The sequence below is a fragment of the Pongo abelii genome, chromosome 1 (assembly GCF_028885655.2).
Source record: "Pongo abelii isolate AG06213 chromosome 1, NHGRI_mPonAbe1-v2.0_pri, whole genome shotgun sequence".
NCBI lineage: Eukaryota > Metazoa > Chordata > Mammalia > Primates > Hominidae > Pongo > Pongo abelii.
Window position 1 is genome coordinate 74119822 of NC_071985.2, and position 16255 is coordinate 74136076.

The 16255-nt window shown below is 42.8% G+C and overlaps 1 long non-coding RNA gene across 1 annotated transcript; it reads right to left on the bottom strand.

Annotated features, from left to right (window-relative positions):
* Positions 1–3134: 3134 nt before the first annotated feature.
* Positions 3135–14950, bottom strand: LOC129060214 (uncharacterized). Its single transcript, XR_008526753.1, has 4 exons — positions 14791–14950; positions 8123–8209; positions 5805–5921; positions 3135–3399 (listed from the first exon to the last, which is right to left on the bottom strand). It is a non-coding gene; the product is annotated as an uncharacterized LOC129060214 (long non-coding RNA).
* Between the last annotated feature and the right edge of the window lie 1305 nt (positions 14951–16255).

Genomic DNA, 16255 nt, shown 5'->3' on the forward strand with positions numbered 1-16255 from the left:
CTGATGTCCCTCTGTAAACCTCCACGGTTTATTCTCCAGGCCAGCAGGGCTGCCTTTCAGGATGCTTGAGGAGTCCAAGGTACTTTCTGCCTACTCTCTGGGAAAATCCTGTATTTCAGCCCCAAATGCCTGCTTTCTGTTTCCTAGTTGCTCCCACCCCTCAAGTTCTAGCACTAGCTCTTCCAAGTGGGCACTTTTGTTCCCACAAAAATAACACCCATTCTCTTACTTCTCCTCAGTTACATTGACTTCAGCCTAGTTCATTCCCTCCTGGCTCCACTACCCCTTCCAATGCCTCATCTCGGATTTCAGACATGGCAGGATGTCTGTTTCCATCATTTTGTTTTCAGTGGGTTAATTTCTGCCTCATGATGCATCAGTGTTTCCCAAATCCTCAGGACAGCAGCCTCTTCATGGTCACGGGCAATTCTTTTAAAGAATTCAGGCTGGGTACAGTGGCTCACACCTGTAATCCCAATACTTTGGGAGGTCAAGACAGGAGGATCACTTGAGGCCAGGGTTCGAGATCAGCCAGGGCAACATCGTGAGACCCTGTCTCTACAAAATATTTAAAAATTAGCCAGGCGTGGTGGCATGTGCCTGTGGAAGCTGATGTGGGAGGATCACTTGAGCCCAGGAGTTGGAGGCTGCAGTGAGGCATGATGATGCCACTATACTCCAACCTGGGTGAAAGAGTGAGATCCTAAAATAAACAGTTGAAACACATTCAGGTGTGGAAACTCTGACTTCCCTCTGTGAGCTGGGGAGGGACAGGGAGGAAAGAAATAGGGAAGATTTCTATTTCACAGCATTGCTTGCCAAAGCATTAGTCAGTTATTAGTCAGTTATTTGACTCCAGATAACATGATAATTAATAATGTAATAAGGTGCAATTTATAGGCACTCATGCCTGAAGGTCTTGGGTCCCAAGGCCCTTGGTAAAGAGCAAAATTAAAAGCATTCATAATCTCAAAGAAGACAGCACTACCAGAGTTCATGAGACTGAAGATAACTGAGGCTGCTGTGCTCCACACTCAGTGGACAGTAGTTCAGGCTCTCAGTTTCCAAGAGAATCCCCACACCCCCATATTTCCACTCAGCAGGGTGGGAAGTTGGCCACATGCATTTGACTGTAGCATCCCCCCCAACAGACCTCCTAAAAAAAAAGCCTTTATTTTTATCCACTCTTTATCTCTGCTATTGAAAGATGGGGAAGACATACACAGGCATAAGGTGGAATGCTGGATCTGCTATTTAATGGCTACTGACCTTGAGTGTCTTTCTACACCTCAGTTTCCAGTTGACAGGATTGTCGTATGGGAGAATGAGAACAGCCGCAAAGCCCTTTTGAGTTTACAAAGTGCATTTTGGCATGTATTATCTCCTATCATTCTTTAACAACTCTCCAAAGTTTTGGAGCATAGACTACCTACCCAATATCTATTCTCATCTGCTTTGTTTCTAAGACTCCCCATTTTATTGCAGGTGGCAATGTGCAAAACTAAAACATTTCCCAACCTTCCTCACAGAGAGAAATGGTCATTGTAATGTAAGAGAGAGTTGTTGAGGTTGAAAGGCAGTCCTAGGAAAATTCTTCAGGGAGGCTGACTCACCTGAGAGTATGCCCTTTTCCCCCATCCTTTCTTCCTTCTAATTCCTGTCTAGAATTCAGACATGATGGTTGGTGCTGTGGCAGCCGTCTTGGATTATGAGGTGTACTTGAAGTTGAAAGCCATGTGTCAAGGATGGTAAAACAGAAAACTAGAAAGATCCTGGAGTCTCCAAATGACTGTGGAGCTGTCGTAGCAGCTTGGAACAATCTGTCAATTTTTTTTTTTTACATGAGAAGATAATAAACTTCTATCTTGTTTAAGCTAATGCAATATATCTTATACTGATATGTATGATTATTCTGTTTTTCGAATGGAGAAATTGTGGCTCAACACAGTTAAGCAACTTGCGCAAACCCATTTCTTTAGTAAAAGAAGAGGTTGCAGTCACATTCCTGAAAGAGAGCACTGCCTTTCCACATTCCCAATTCTTCTTCGGTTTGCAAAGATCCATAAACATTAAGAATCCGGTGACGTTCTTCTTCTGCCTGAAGATCAAAGCAGCTTGCTGCCTTTTGGCACCAGGAGCTCTTTTCTCCCAAGGGCTCTTTCATCTCTCTGGCTTCCCTTTTTATTCCTCCCTTCTCTCCACCCTTGCCTCTTCTGCCATTCGGTGCTTCCCACAACCATTTTACCTACTGGTGGGACATACTGTTTGGCAACCCTAAGCCCCAGGTCAGGCATGGGAAGTGGAGGACAGGTTACTGCCCCTGCTTTTGTATGTCCCTGGTAGAACCAAGACAGAGCCATTCCAGCCCTGGAGCTGCCTCCTCTTGGGTTGCATAGCTCTGGCTTCTGAGTGTTGGCAGGCAATTGAGGGCCTGTTCCATGCTGTCCTTCCAGCCCTCAATCAGCCTTCTTCCACCCACTTGAATGACTAAGAAGTGGGCAGGTATGTTGTGCTGTGAACTTCTTGGAAGTCTGTGAAAGGTTGGCAGTAGATGATAGATTCAGCCTGTCCCAGGTGGGTGAGCTGCAGTAAATCAGCCGCACCTAATCCTGGACCTTTGTGCCAGACAGAGGAGCAGGCTTTCCATGTCCCAGGAGGATGCACAATTTAAGAAGGAAACAAATCTCCACAGTGAATATGAAGCTTTAGAATGGACCTGTGTCTTTTGCCATCCTCTGATCCATCCAGTGCCTAAAAAACTGAGTGTTGATTTCTGGTTTGGCAGGATGGGTTCAAGAATGCTGAGCTAGACAGAAATGACATAAGAGAGCCCCTGAGAGCAAAGCTGGCAGTCCACAACATGTGAGGGAGCAATCGCAGTCTTGGGCCTGGTTGGAGTTCTAATAGCCATGTGGACCTGGATGGAGTGGTGGAGATGTCCTCAAAAACTAGAGACTCAAAATATAATACAGACTGTTTTTTGGTCTTACATGCAAATTATTATAAAGGGTGAAAAGAGGTCCATACTGAGTTTTTCAATCCTTACTCAATCCAAATGCAGAAGAGCCAGGTAAAATGCTTCTCTTTCCCACTGATCAACCAGTTGATTGAAGCAAATAATGATAATAGCCAATACTTACATACTGTTTACTATGCCATGCACTGAGTTAAGCTGTCACATATATTAAATCAATCCTTACCATAACTATCTGCTATAGGTATGATTATTGTGCTCATTTCATGAAGGAGAACGCTGAGAAACAGAGCACGTTGGTAAATTGCCCAAGGTCACAGAGCTGGAGAGTGGTGGGGTCCCAAACTTAGGCAGCCTGGCTCCGGAGTTTGTGCTCTTAGCCATTACAGGCACTGCTTCTCAAAGGATGCTGGACTTGGAGGTCACTGGAAAAGCATGGAGACAGGATTATTTTGGTTCTATTGCTAGCTCTGCCATTTACTAGGATTGGTTTATCATCAAGATAATTAGGACATAAATATCTATTTCCTGTGAGGGAAGTATGTAAAATGCATGGACCCTCCCACTGCATGATAATCAAGTACTTTTGCATATGGTCTCTTTTCTCCAAACATATCTCATTGGCCATTCAATATGTTCCTCTGGACGTCACAACCCTTAGTGAGAGAGCAAGTCTGGGTACAATTATCCTCATTTTATATAGGAGAAAATTGACGCCTAGCAATGTTTCCTGGACTCCTTCCAGGACATCCTACTAGCTCTCTTTCTTGTCTTTTGGCTGTCTTCAAAAATTTCTATCTATTTTCAATGGACAAATAAAATTGCACATATTTATTATGTACAACATGATGTTTTGAAATATGTATGCACTATGAAATGGTTAAATCGAGCTAATTTTTTTTTTTTTTTTTTTTTTGAGACAGAGTCTCTCTCTGTGGCTAGGCTGGAGTGCAGTGGCGCGATCTCAGTTCACTACAACCTCTGCCTCCTGGGTTCAAGCAATTCTCCTGCCTCAGCCTCCTGAACAGCTGGGATTACAGGCTCGCACCACCACACCCAGCTAATTTTTGTATTTTTAGTAGAGATGGGGTTTCACCATGTTGGCCAGGATGGTCTCGATCTCTTGACCTCGTGATCCGCCTGCCTTGGCCTCCCAAAGTGCTGGGATTACAGGCATGAGCCACCGCACCCAGCCAAATCGAGCTAATTAACATATGCATTACCTCACATACTTATCACTTTTTGTGGTAAGAACACTTAAAATCTGTTCTCTTAGCTATTTTAAAGAATGCAGTAGATAGAGTGCAATGGCTCACGTCTGTAATCCCAGCACTCTGGGAGGCCAAGGAGGGCAAATTGCTTGAGCCCAGGAGTTCAAGACCAGCCTGGGCAACATGGTGAAACCCCATCTCTACAAAAAATATAAAAATTAGCCAGATGTGGTGGTGCATGCCTGTAGTCCCAGCTACTCAGGAGGCTGAGGTGGGAGGATCCCTTGAACCTAGGAGGTCAAGGCTGCAGTGAGCCAAGATCGTACCACTGCACTCCAGCCTGGGTGACAAAGTGAAACCTAGTTTCCAAAAAAAAAAAAAAAAAAAAAATACAATGCATTAACTATTGTTGCTATATTTTATGATAGCTCTCTTGAACTTATTCCTCCTACCTAACTAAAATTTTGTATCCTTTCACCAACATCTCCTCCTCCAGACCCCACAACTCCCCCTCATCCCTCCCAGCTCCTGGTAATCATCATTTTAAAACTCTCTATTTTTAGGAGTTTACCTGTTTTATATTCCACATATAAGTGAGATCATGTGGTATAAATGTTGTCTTTTAAATGATTCAAATAGTACAGAGGGATATAGAGTGGCGTTCCCACATTTTTCTTTGGTATCCACCACTATTAGTATTTTTGTATTGTTCTTTCAGTATTTTCGGTAAGTGTAGTGCATACGCACTTACAACGTATAAAGAGCATGCATGTGATTGTTTTGTATTCATTGTCTGCCTTGTGTGCCTCGCAATGTTACTCTCTAGAGGTCTGCTCCATTTTTTTAATGGTGTCATTATACTCCATAGTATAGATATGTCAGTATTTGTTTATTCCCTCTGCTATTATTGGGCATTTAGGTTAGTTCCATTTTTTTGTGATTATAGTTAATGCTGCAATGATTGCCGTTATTCATATGTTTCAGTGCACACATGCAACAATTTTCATAGACTGGGTTTCTAGAAATATAATTATGGGCCTGATAGTATGGTTATTCAAAAATTTTAAGTACTACCAGCTGGGCACATTGCCTCACACCTGTAATCTCAGCACTGAGGCAGGCTGATTGCTTGAGCCCAGGAGTTCAAGACCAGCCTGGGCAACATGGTGAAACCCCATCTCTACAAAAAATACAAAAAGTGGCTGGGTGTGGTGGTGTGCACCTGTAGTCCCAGCTACCCAGGAGGCTGGGGTGGGAGGATCATTTGAGCCTGGGAGGTTGAGGCTGCAGTGAGGCACGTTCATACCACTACACTCCAGCCTGGGTGGCTGAGTGAGACCCTGCCTCAAAAAAAAAAAAAAAAAAAAAAAAGAAGTAGTACCAAATTGTAATCTTGTAATCTGATATAGTTTGGATATTTGTTCCTGCCCAAATTTCACGTTGAATTGTAATTGTAATCCCCAATGCTGGAGATGGGGCCTGGTGGGAGGTGTTTGGGTCAGATGGGGACCCAAACATGGGGACGGATCCTTTATGGCTTGGTACTATCTTTGAATAGTGAGTGAGTTCTTGTGAGAACTCGTCATTTAAAAGTGTGTGGCACCTCCTCCCTCACTCACCTGTTCCCATTCTCTCCATGTGAAGTGCCTGCTCCCCCTTTACCTTCTGCCATAGTAAAAGCTCCCTGAGGCCTTCCCAGAAGCAGAGTAGATGTCGGTACATGCTTCCTGTGCAGCCTGTGGAACCACGAACCAGTTCAACCTCTTTTCTTTATAAATTTTGCAGTTTTAGGTATTTCTTTATAGGAATGCAAGATGGCCTAACACATAATCTGAACCAGTTTTGCCAAATGACATGTCCACCAACAGCATCCAAGAGGAGCCATTCCCCAACTAGCTTGCCAATGCTATGTATTTCCAATTTTCTAAATTTTTACTTTTCTAGTGAATAAAAAATGACACTCTATTCTTGGTTTAAATAGAATTTCCCTGATTACAAGTTTGGGCATTTAAAATATTTATTAGCCATTTGTATTTCCTCTGTAAAATTTCATTTATATTCTTTGCTGCTTCTCCACTGGGTTTTGGCTTTTCTCTATTGATGTACAGTAGCTCTCCATATTCTAGATATTGACTTTGTTTCTGTTGTGTATTTAGCAAGAGTTTTCCCACTGGTTTTTCTCTCCTGTCTTTTAAGTTTGTTTGTGGTATCTTTTAATGTATTGAAATTTTAAATTTCTAAGTAAGTGTAGCCTCTCTTTATTTTTCAAATTATGGAAGGTTCAAAACTAATAGACAAATATAAAGAATAACATAAAATCTGTACACTCACAACCAGCTTTATAGAATTTTAACATCTTGCTTCATTTGAACACCCCCAGTACCTTATAATTTTTCATTTGGACTTTTAATTTTACCTTTTAAAAAACAAACACAAATATTTATCTTTTTACAATAAATTGCAATTGCATTTACTGCCATGTTTTGTAAATTTCTGTGTTCGTCATTGCTTCTCGTGATCTTCTCTCTGGCTTTATTTTATTTCTAAATAAAATACACTCTTGCTAGTGCTTTTATTGAGGGTCTGTGGATGTTAAATTCTTTTAGTATTTTTATATCGGAAAATGTTTTTATTTTGTCCTCATTCTTAAATAATAGCTGTGGCAGTGACTGCTAGTTATCCACTCCATGTCCTTATTCTCCTTCTTCCTTAGAAACAGAATTGGTATGCTGGTTTTATTTGGGGACAGTCATGTGCTCAGCAGAAAGACTACATTTTCCAGACACTTTCGTAGCTGTGAGTGGCCAATGAGGTATAAGAAGAAAACACTGAGTGCAGGGAACCTTCTTAAAAGGGGCTGACTTCGCTAAGAGGGTCACACTTTTGCCTTCATCCTTCTTTCCTTGAACATAGAAGCCTACACGAGACAGTGAAGAAAGAAGCTACTAGCTAAGGGAGGCAGAGTGGAACCAAGGAGAGGGACCCTTCAGGCTCTGTGATGCCCCATACCACTCCTGGGCTGCCACTTCCACACCCTTTTGATGGGAGAGAATGAATCCTTTATTTAATTTGTTTTAGCTTCTGTTATTAAGTCTTTGCTGCTAATAGCAAAACTCAATCTAGGTTAACGTTTATTTTCTTTTCACATTTTGAGGGGATATTCTATTGTCCTTTGGCATCTGTTATTGTGGACAAGAGGTCTGCTGTTAGTATAATTGTTCTATCTTGGTGTTTGGGTAATTGTAAAGATTTTCCCATGATCCTTGTTATTCTTTAATATGTCTGTGAGTGGATTTATTTTTCTTTAACTTGCTAGATAGTTAGCATACACTTTCCATTTAAAGACATGTCTTTACCCAATTTTGGAAAAGTTTCAGCAATTTTCTCTTCAAATATTGATTTTCTGCCATTGCTTTCATTCTCTCTTTTCCTGGAATTAGATGAATGTTAAAATTTCTCTCTCAATTGTTCCTTCTTGTCTCTTAACTGTATTCCAAATATATATGTATGTATATACATATATACATACACATATATTGCTATATATAAACACACAAACATGCAGCTATACATAGTATATATGTGTGTTTATGTATGTGTGTATATACATATCTCTATCTACACACACACACACACACACACACACACAGGATTCTAGGTGAATTCCTTGGTTTCATCTTCTAGATATGAAATCTTTAACAGTGTTCAATTTCAAGTTTTTATCAAGTATTGAATTTTTAAAATTTAATAATTTTTGTTAATTCCTAGGATTTCTAGTGGGTTTTCTTTCTTATCTCACTGTTTGCATTTTATTGCTTCAAGATTTAATAATTCCTTATTCTTTTTGATTTGGAAGTTATGGCTTCATTTTTTTCTAAGAACATACTAAAGATACTGTACCTTAAAGTCTGTCCAGGCCAGATACACTGTTTCTTACCTGTAATCCCAGTGCTTTGAGAGGCTGAGGTGAGAGAATTACTTGAGGCTGGGAGTTCAAGACTAGCAACATAGTGAGACCCTGTCTCTGCAAAAAACGAAAAAATAAAGAAATTAGTCTGATGTGGTGGCATGTGCCTGTAGTCCTAGCTACTTGAGAGGCTGAGGTGGGAGGATCACTTGAACTCAGGAGTTTGATATTACAGCGAGCTATGATTATGCCACTGCACTCCAGCCTGGGTGACAGAGCAAGACCCTGTCTCTAAAAATCAAAAATCAAAATTAAAAAGTCTGTCCAACTGTTGTACAAACTTGTTTTCACCTAGAGCGAATTTATATTCAACTGCTTTGCTGACTGTCTGAATTAGCTCTTAATTTCTGCATGTATATTGGAATTTCAGTTTGGAGGCTCATTTTGAGGGAAGTTTTTGTTTGTTTATTTCTCTCTCCTCTCTATCTAGCTGTCCTGTGTTTGCCTCGGCCTGACTAGAGTTTCCAGAGAAAATACAAGATGTCCATTAAATTTAAACTTCAATCAAACAACAAATAATTTTAAATATAAGTATGTCTCAAATATTGAATGAGATGCACTTATACTATGCAATTATTTGAATTTAAAAGGATAGTCTGCAATTTTATTTGCAAAATGTGGCAACCTTATATCTGATGCTCTGTAACCCTATCTAAAACCAGATCTTATGGGGATTTGGGTTATTACTCCATGATGATATCTAGATTATCAACAAAAGCAAAACAAAATAAAGCAATACAAAAGACAAAGCAAAAGCTGCCTTTTCAGGGCAATAGAGAAGGTTCTTGCTACCTGATATTCTCTCTTCTGGGACAGGACCTTCCCTACTTCTTGCAAAATGTGAAAGGCCATTATTGGAGGCTCAGCTCTTCAGCTCTCTCTGCTGCCTCAGAACAGCTCTTTCCCTCTGAATATCACCATGCACCTCATTTGTAAGTCTACTCAGTCAGTAGAGCACTAAATTTGTCTTGCATACAGGTCAAGACCATTAAATGTCATGGAACCATGATTTACAAAAGAAAGGGAAGAGGTAGTTCCTGTTCCCAAAGAGCTTATAATCTAGTTTGAAGTCAGAACAAATGCAGGAAGAAAGATGGAAGGAAATTTACAAGACAGAAGCAAGAGTCAGTGCCAACTAATTAGGCTAAGGCTGATATGGAGGTAAGTAGTTAATTGAGATGGTGTCCCAGAAAAGGAAGATACTATTTATTGAGTATCTATTATGAGCCACCTAGATGATCTCACTTAATTCTCATTACAGTTTTATGAGGCAGGATTTATCATCCTGATTTTATAGAGAAGGAAATTGAGGCTCAGAATGATTAAATGTCTTGCCCTATGTAATGTGATTAATAAATAGGTCTTCTAACACCACACTATTCTGACAAATTTGTGGATCAATGCTGGCGGGTTATCACTGAAAAATGTAGGGAAAGGAAGTCAAGAAATAGTGGTCTCATTTTAAGACCTTAAAATGCAAAGTTAGAAAACACCACAGCAATCATTCTAAAAGGACTATCCTGCAACATTTTCCATAATCTTTTCCCATACTTTTCTAGAAACAGAACTTGGATAGATCAAAATGTATTGACCAAGGTATTGACCAAAAAGGAAGGACTTCAGAACTATGGCTATTGATATTTGTGTTAGTCTGTTTAGATGTCTGTCTTCTTTGCATTCCAGACTAATCCTGGATTGGGGTGGGGGTGGGTATAGTAATTTAAATCACCACACTAAATGCAGTTATGAAATAAACTGTGGTTGGGCTTTGATGAATTCCCCTGGGAAGTGAGTTATTGTGCCCTGAGAGAGAGTTGGGTGCTATAAAGTTTTATATCCCCGAGTTGGGAATGACTATGTTTCCTCAGAGTAGCAGAGATGCCAGTAACTTATTTCTGTCTTCTCAAATATGTGGCAATGACATCTGCAGCATCACATGCCATCAACCTGTACTCAGGCAGAGCTCTGCCCTGACACCTCCTCAACCTTCTCCACAGAATCTGGGGGACATAGACAGGGGCAATATTTGCCATGAGGGGCAGACATGACTGTCTGCAAGTAAGATGGAAATGTCACTGTGCTGCCAGTGTAGAAAATGGCAATATTTATTGGAGGTTACTCCGAGAACTGAATTGGGGGAAATGATTAATTGCCCTGGAAACAAGCTGGGAATCCTAACAACGGAGTTAGCGGGCCTAAACTAAAAGTATAGGAGAAATTGGAGAGGAGGGAAATGTGTCCCTCCCTCCAAACATCCTTGAGAAAAGCAATAGAGAGAATTGAGCCAGGAGAGGGCAGACTTTAAGTTATCCACACTACTGTTCCCAGGGTGGTAAGTATGATCAGGCAATAGGGCTGACTCTAATCATCATCTTCATAACATAACCTCATGTTTGTGTTTGCATTATAATTTTCCATTTCCTTACATTCATTCTCTTATACATGCATTTATTCAGCGTTTATTGAGTGCCTACTCTTTACCACACAGGTAATTGAGCCCTGGGAAGCAATGGGTAATGCTGTTATGGTCCTTGTAGACCATATGGAGCTTACAGTTCAGTGTAAGAGGCAGACAGGAGTCAGAGGGTCAAAAACCACTGTGGGCTGGGCATGGTGGCTCACGCTTGTAATCCTAGCACTTTGGGAGGCCGAAGTGGGACAATCACTTGAGCCCAGGAGTTCAAGGCCAGCCTGGGCAACATAGCAAGACTCCTGTCTCTACAAAAAATACAAACATTAGTCGTGCATGATTATTCATGCCTGTGGTCCCAGCTACTGGAGAGGCTAAGGTGGGAGGATCGCTTGAGCCCAGGTCAAAGCTGCAGTCAGCTTGATCATGCACTGTACTCCAGCCTGGGAGCAAGATCCTGTCTCAATAAAAGAAGAAGAAAACCATTGTAATATTACTGCCAAAATGAATTTATGGCTGGGTATGCCTGTGGTCCCAGTTACTTGGGAGGCAGAGGAGGGAGGATCACTTGAGCCCAGGAGTTCAAGGCTGCAGTGAGCTATGCCTGTGAATAACCACTGGACTCCAGCTTTGGCAATATAGATAGAGCCCATCTCTAAAAAAAAAATCATGGTATTCTGAATATATATTTTATATTCAGCTACTGTTCTAGGAGCTACTGTTCTAGGAGCTGAGGATATAGCAGTAAACAGGGCAAAATCCTGCTCTCCTGAAACTTATGTCTTCATACAGGAGACAAAACCCAAGTAAACATATAATTTCAAAGTAAACATATGCTGTAATTTCAGGTAGTAATAAGTGTTATGATAAAAATAAAACAGAGTAAGTGGTTAGAGTGTGCCTGGGTGGCTGCTTTGGCTAGGATAGTCCCTCTGAAGAGATGACTCTTGAGAAGAGAACTGGAAAAACTGAGAGAGGATCCTGCAGAGATCTGGGGTAGACAGTTCCAGACCTAGAGAAAGGCACATGCAGAAGCTCTGAGGCTGGCACAACCTTGGCTGCTATGTGGAATCAGACCATGGGTGGGCAAGCGTGGAGATAGTGAGGCCAGCAGGAGGCTGTGGCAGGAGCCCAGAGGAGCGATGATGCAGGCTTGGACATGGACCAGGTTGGTGGCGGTGGAGGAGGTGAGACATAGGGGGCTTTGGGTTTCCACCATGAGAGGATTTAATCTAGTTGGGAAGGTCTGGACAGACTTTCCTGAGCAAGAAACATTTGCACTGAAATCTGAAGGCTTAGCAGAAGCAACCAGATGAAGATGGAAGGAAAGACTATTCTAGTACATAAATGAGCAGGCTCTTCGGGGGAGCAAGTCAAGTCTGAAGCATTGAAACAGATCTGTGGGCCTCGGCAAAGATGAAGAGTGAGGTGAAGCTGGAAAGATGGGCAGCATCCAGGCCATGTGGGGCTTTGGGAGCCGTAGTGAGGAGCTTGGGCTTTTTCCTAAGTGCTGTGGAGAGTTAAGAAAGAGTTTTCAGTAGAAGTGACATAGTTGGATATGTGTCTTGGAAAGGCCTCTGGATGCAGAGTGGAGAAAGCTCCATTTTTCTATTTCACATTCACCCTCTGAAGGAAGTTCTTCTATCCCCATTTTACAGAACAGGAAACTGAGTCTCAGAGGGTTGATGCCGCTTGGCCAGGATACACAGCGTGGCTGACTCCTCCCTCTGGAGTCTAAATCCATAGCCCTTTGGACCCTTTCACCTCTTCTGCCCTCAGGGTTTCCCCTTCTCTCCCCAGCAACCCCCCTCCCCACTTGACTATAGCACCCGATAGTGACCAATGCAATCACAGGGGTTTGATCTGCTCCTTCTTAGACTGCAGGCCACAGGCTCTTCCCCCTTTCCATCTTTCCAGAGTTTTTACTTCTCCTCTGGGTTGAAAAGTTCCAAGGGTGCAGGTGTGCTCTTCATTTTCCTATCCTTTTTAGCATTTATGAATTAAGCATTGTCTCTTCATGGGGCCCTGGAGAGGTAACATATTGTTACTAACATTCCTGCCAACAGCCCCCTCTCTCCCTCCTTCAACAAATCAACCTTCTTTCCTCCCTCCTTCCCTGCTTCCCTCCCACCTTTCCTTCCTTCCTTCCTTCCTCCCTTCCTCCCTCCCTCCCTTTCTTCTTTCCTTCCTTCCTTCCTTCTTCCCCCCTTCCTTCCTCCCTCCCTTCCTCCCTCCCTCCCTCTCTTCCTTCCTTCCCTCCTTCCTTCCTCCCTCCCTCCCTTCTTTCCTTCCTTCCTCCCCCACTTCCTTCCTTCCTCCCTCTCTCCCTCACTTCCTTCTTTTTTCCTTCCTTCCTCCCTCCCTCCCTCCCCTCCCTCCCTCCCTCCCTCCCTCACTCCCTTCCTTCCTTCCTCCCTCCCTCCCTCTCTCCCTTCCCTTTTGCCTTCCCTCAGACTTAAGAAAAGATCCTTGACCACTCTGGAGAAAAAGATACGAAAACCAGCTAGCACAGTTTAACTGGATAACAGCATTTGAGGAAGTTGGCCAGATGTGTTCCCCTTGCTGGAGATCCAGGGGAGGTAAGGGATAGTACAGAGGAAGGAAGAGACTGGGTTTTGAAGAGGAAAAGGGTACAGAAAGAGCTTCCCAAGAAACTCCCAAATTCACTGCAATCCAATCCAACAGCAGACACTGAGTAGAAAAAGCCTCTGTTTAAAAATGTTTGTGGTCCTTCTAGTCCTCACAGATGTTGAGAGCGAGGAAGATGTGTGCTGACAGAGTATGAAATTTTCAGCAGCTATGGAATAAAAGGCTCAGAAATGGGGGCTAGTGCTCTTCAAAACCCCCAAGGGAGAGAGACCCCCTGAACAACAGAAATTCTGGAGGCTCTGAGTCCTTTCCCATGGCCTGCCTCTCCTCCTCTCCCCTACCCCTCCCAGCACAAATTGCAATTGATCCTATGGGGTAAGGAAGGCTGTTTGGCTGTTATTTATTGTTTTGGTGGCTCTGGATTGTGTTTATTTATTTACTTATTAATTTTGCCAGTCAAACTCAGGTTTATTGACAGGACTGAGCCTGCCCCTGGGCGCTTCCACCCAGCCTACCGCAGTGCACAGAGAAATAATTAGTTGCTGAGGTATCAGGAACAGATGTTGAACTGACATCTTCCGTTTACTAGTGTCAAATTCAGTAGTTTTCCTGCCTCCCAATAAATTTCCAGCCAGTCGCTGCCTTCCTGCCTTCTTCCTGCCTACCTGGTGGGGCTTTCCTCTCTCATTAAGAGCAGAGCCAACACCTCCATGGTGACCTCAGCCTCTAACGTAATCCCCTTCTTCCCCGCTTCTGCCTTTTAAATCTTATTTATGACTTTTTGATGGACATGGCAGGAGGAGAGTGTGGCTTGATTACCTCCCTCCTAAGAGAAGCTCTAGCTTGCTCTGTTGCTCAGAGAACAGGGAGCCCCCAGGAGCCTCAGGCAGAAGTAGGCTATTAAATTGCTTCATACTGGGGCAGTGACCTTTGTCTCCATGGGGCATCCTGAGGCTTTTTTGCAGATGCCATAAAAGTTGACTGCACTTTCAAAGGCCATGCTCAGTTTCTGAACGGTATACAATGTATCTGTTCTGAAACCTCTAGGAAAGGCAGAGTGGGGTCTTGGGGGTATTTAGGGAAATGACACAAGGGAGGGTCTAGGGAGGTTAAGGAGAACATTTCAGAAAACAGGTGTAACAGGCATTGTGCTTTGGAGAAGCTGTCAATTTGGGCTGACCTGTGGGATAATATCAGGGCTGGCAGGAAATTCATTTATTCATCACTCAGCTCATATTCATGTGCCAGGTATGGTGCTAGGTTCTGAGCATGCTGGAATGAGCTATTCTTGGTCCGCATTCTTAAGGAGTCTATGGCTGGCCGGCAGGGGAGTCTGGTGGGCCATACTAAGGAGTGTGACCTTTACTATGAAGGCACTGGGGAGCCTCTGAACAATTTTAATCAAGGGAGTGATGTGATCTGATTTGCATTTAAAAAAGATCACTCTGGAGCCTGAGTGTGGGATGGACAGGGTGTGGGACGATGAATAACACCAGAGATATCATTAGGGAGCTCGTGGAGTAGTCTGGCTGATAAATGACTATGGTCTGCTAAGGCAGTAGGTATGGAGGGAAAAGATTTTAGAGGTAGAGTCAGTATGACTTAGAGATTGGGGTTAAAATAGATGTAAACCCATTACCTTATAGTCCAGAGAAAGTGAAAGGATCTATTTCAGGTCATGCAACCTATAAGACTTGGCAGAACCAAGACCTGACTTCAACTCCCTGACTTCCTCTTGAGAGTTCTGTTCACTCAGAAACAGCTTCCTCTCCCTCCAGATGAAGACCTGGAAGCTGCTCCATGCCACTTAATCCAACAGAACTTTGAGAGTGGAAGTTCTAAACGTGGTCTTGTCCAACAATTTACATTGTTACCAGCTCCACCTATAGTCTTCCCACTAAAGACATCCAGCACCTGGACACAGGGAACTTATACCTTTTGGCCCCACTCACCCAATTCTTGGAGGGCTTCTTTCCAGAAATACCTAAATCAGCCTGTGACAGATTCTGCCCGTTGTTGTTAGTTCTACTCTAAGGGGTCAGAAAAGCAAAACAAATCAAAACACACAGCAGATTGCAAAGCTCCTGATAGTGAATTCTCATCCCAGAAGCAAAATCTAGTTAGGAGAGAGATATGAGCTCAGATGTTTGCTAAGCACTAAACTGCCAGCACTAAACTGGCGGGAATGACTGAGTCACACTTCTCACACCTGTCAAGCTGACTGAGCTACTCTTGTCACTGGTTGAGGGGACTCCTCATATGGGCAGGGCAGGAAACTTGTTCATAAAATTTCACCCTCTGAACCCTGGATTTCTAGATTGCACACCCATTATCTCCCATCTCCTGCTTCCTGTGATGTACACAGCGATCTAACAGGCGCTTGTCTGTTCCTGGTAGCAACTCTCTTGTTCCCTCCTACATGCAGATGAGGAGTTAGCCCCAGTGAGGTCTGCGTCCTTGTGCTATTCACTAAACCTATGCAACTAACGTAATTACCTGATATATCAGCTTAGATACAAGCAATAGTGAGGCTCCCTTTCTGACTTTTAATTGGCTATAATGTGTGATCATGACCACTTACTAAACTCTTTCCATTAAGCTCTCATGTTTACATAACACCGTGAGTTTAGCTCATCAGTCCTCCAGAAATTTCCCTGATTTCTGCCCTTTCTGTGAAGTCAATTATCTCCCTGTGTTTGTCTTGCAGATCTTTTTGAAGCCTGAGATGTTCCTGAACCACACAGTGTATGTGTCTGCCCTTCTTTTTTCCTCTACCCAACCTGGAGATCCTCCGTGTCTCCCACAAACTTCCTGCTGGAATGACCCTCTGGTTTCCCCTTTTCCAGACATCTCTAGGTCAGTTAATCCTTCTCCTCCTTAGTCACTGTGACTTACTGCTTGGAACTTTTCTCAGCCAGGCAATGGCACATTTCAACACTGTTTGAAGGTTCCTGTGCTTCCCTCCCTCCTAAAGGAACCTGAATTGATTAACACAAGTTTTGCAGCAGCAGAAAAAAAAAAAAGTTGTAAAAGCCTGGTGAAAACATAAATAGTGACAGAAATGAAACAAAGATACAGACAACTCGGGTTTCAAGAGAGAGAAA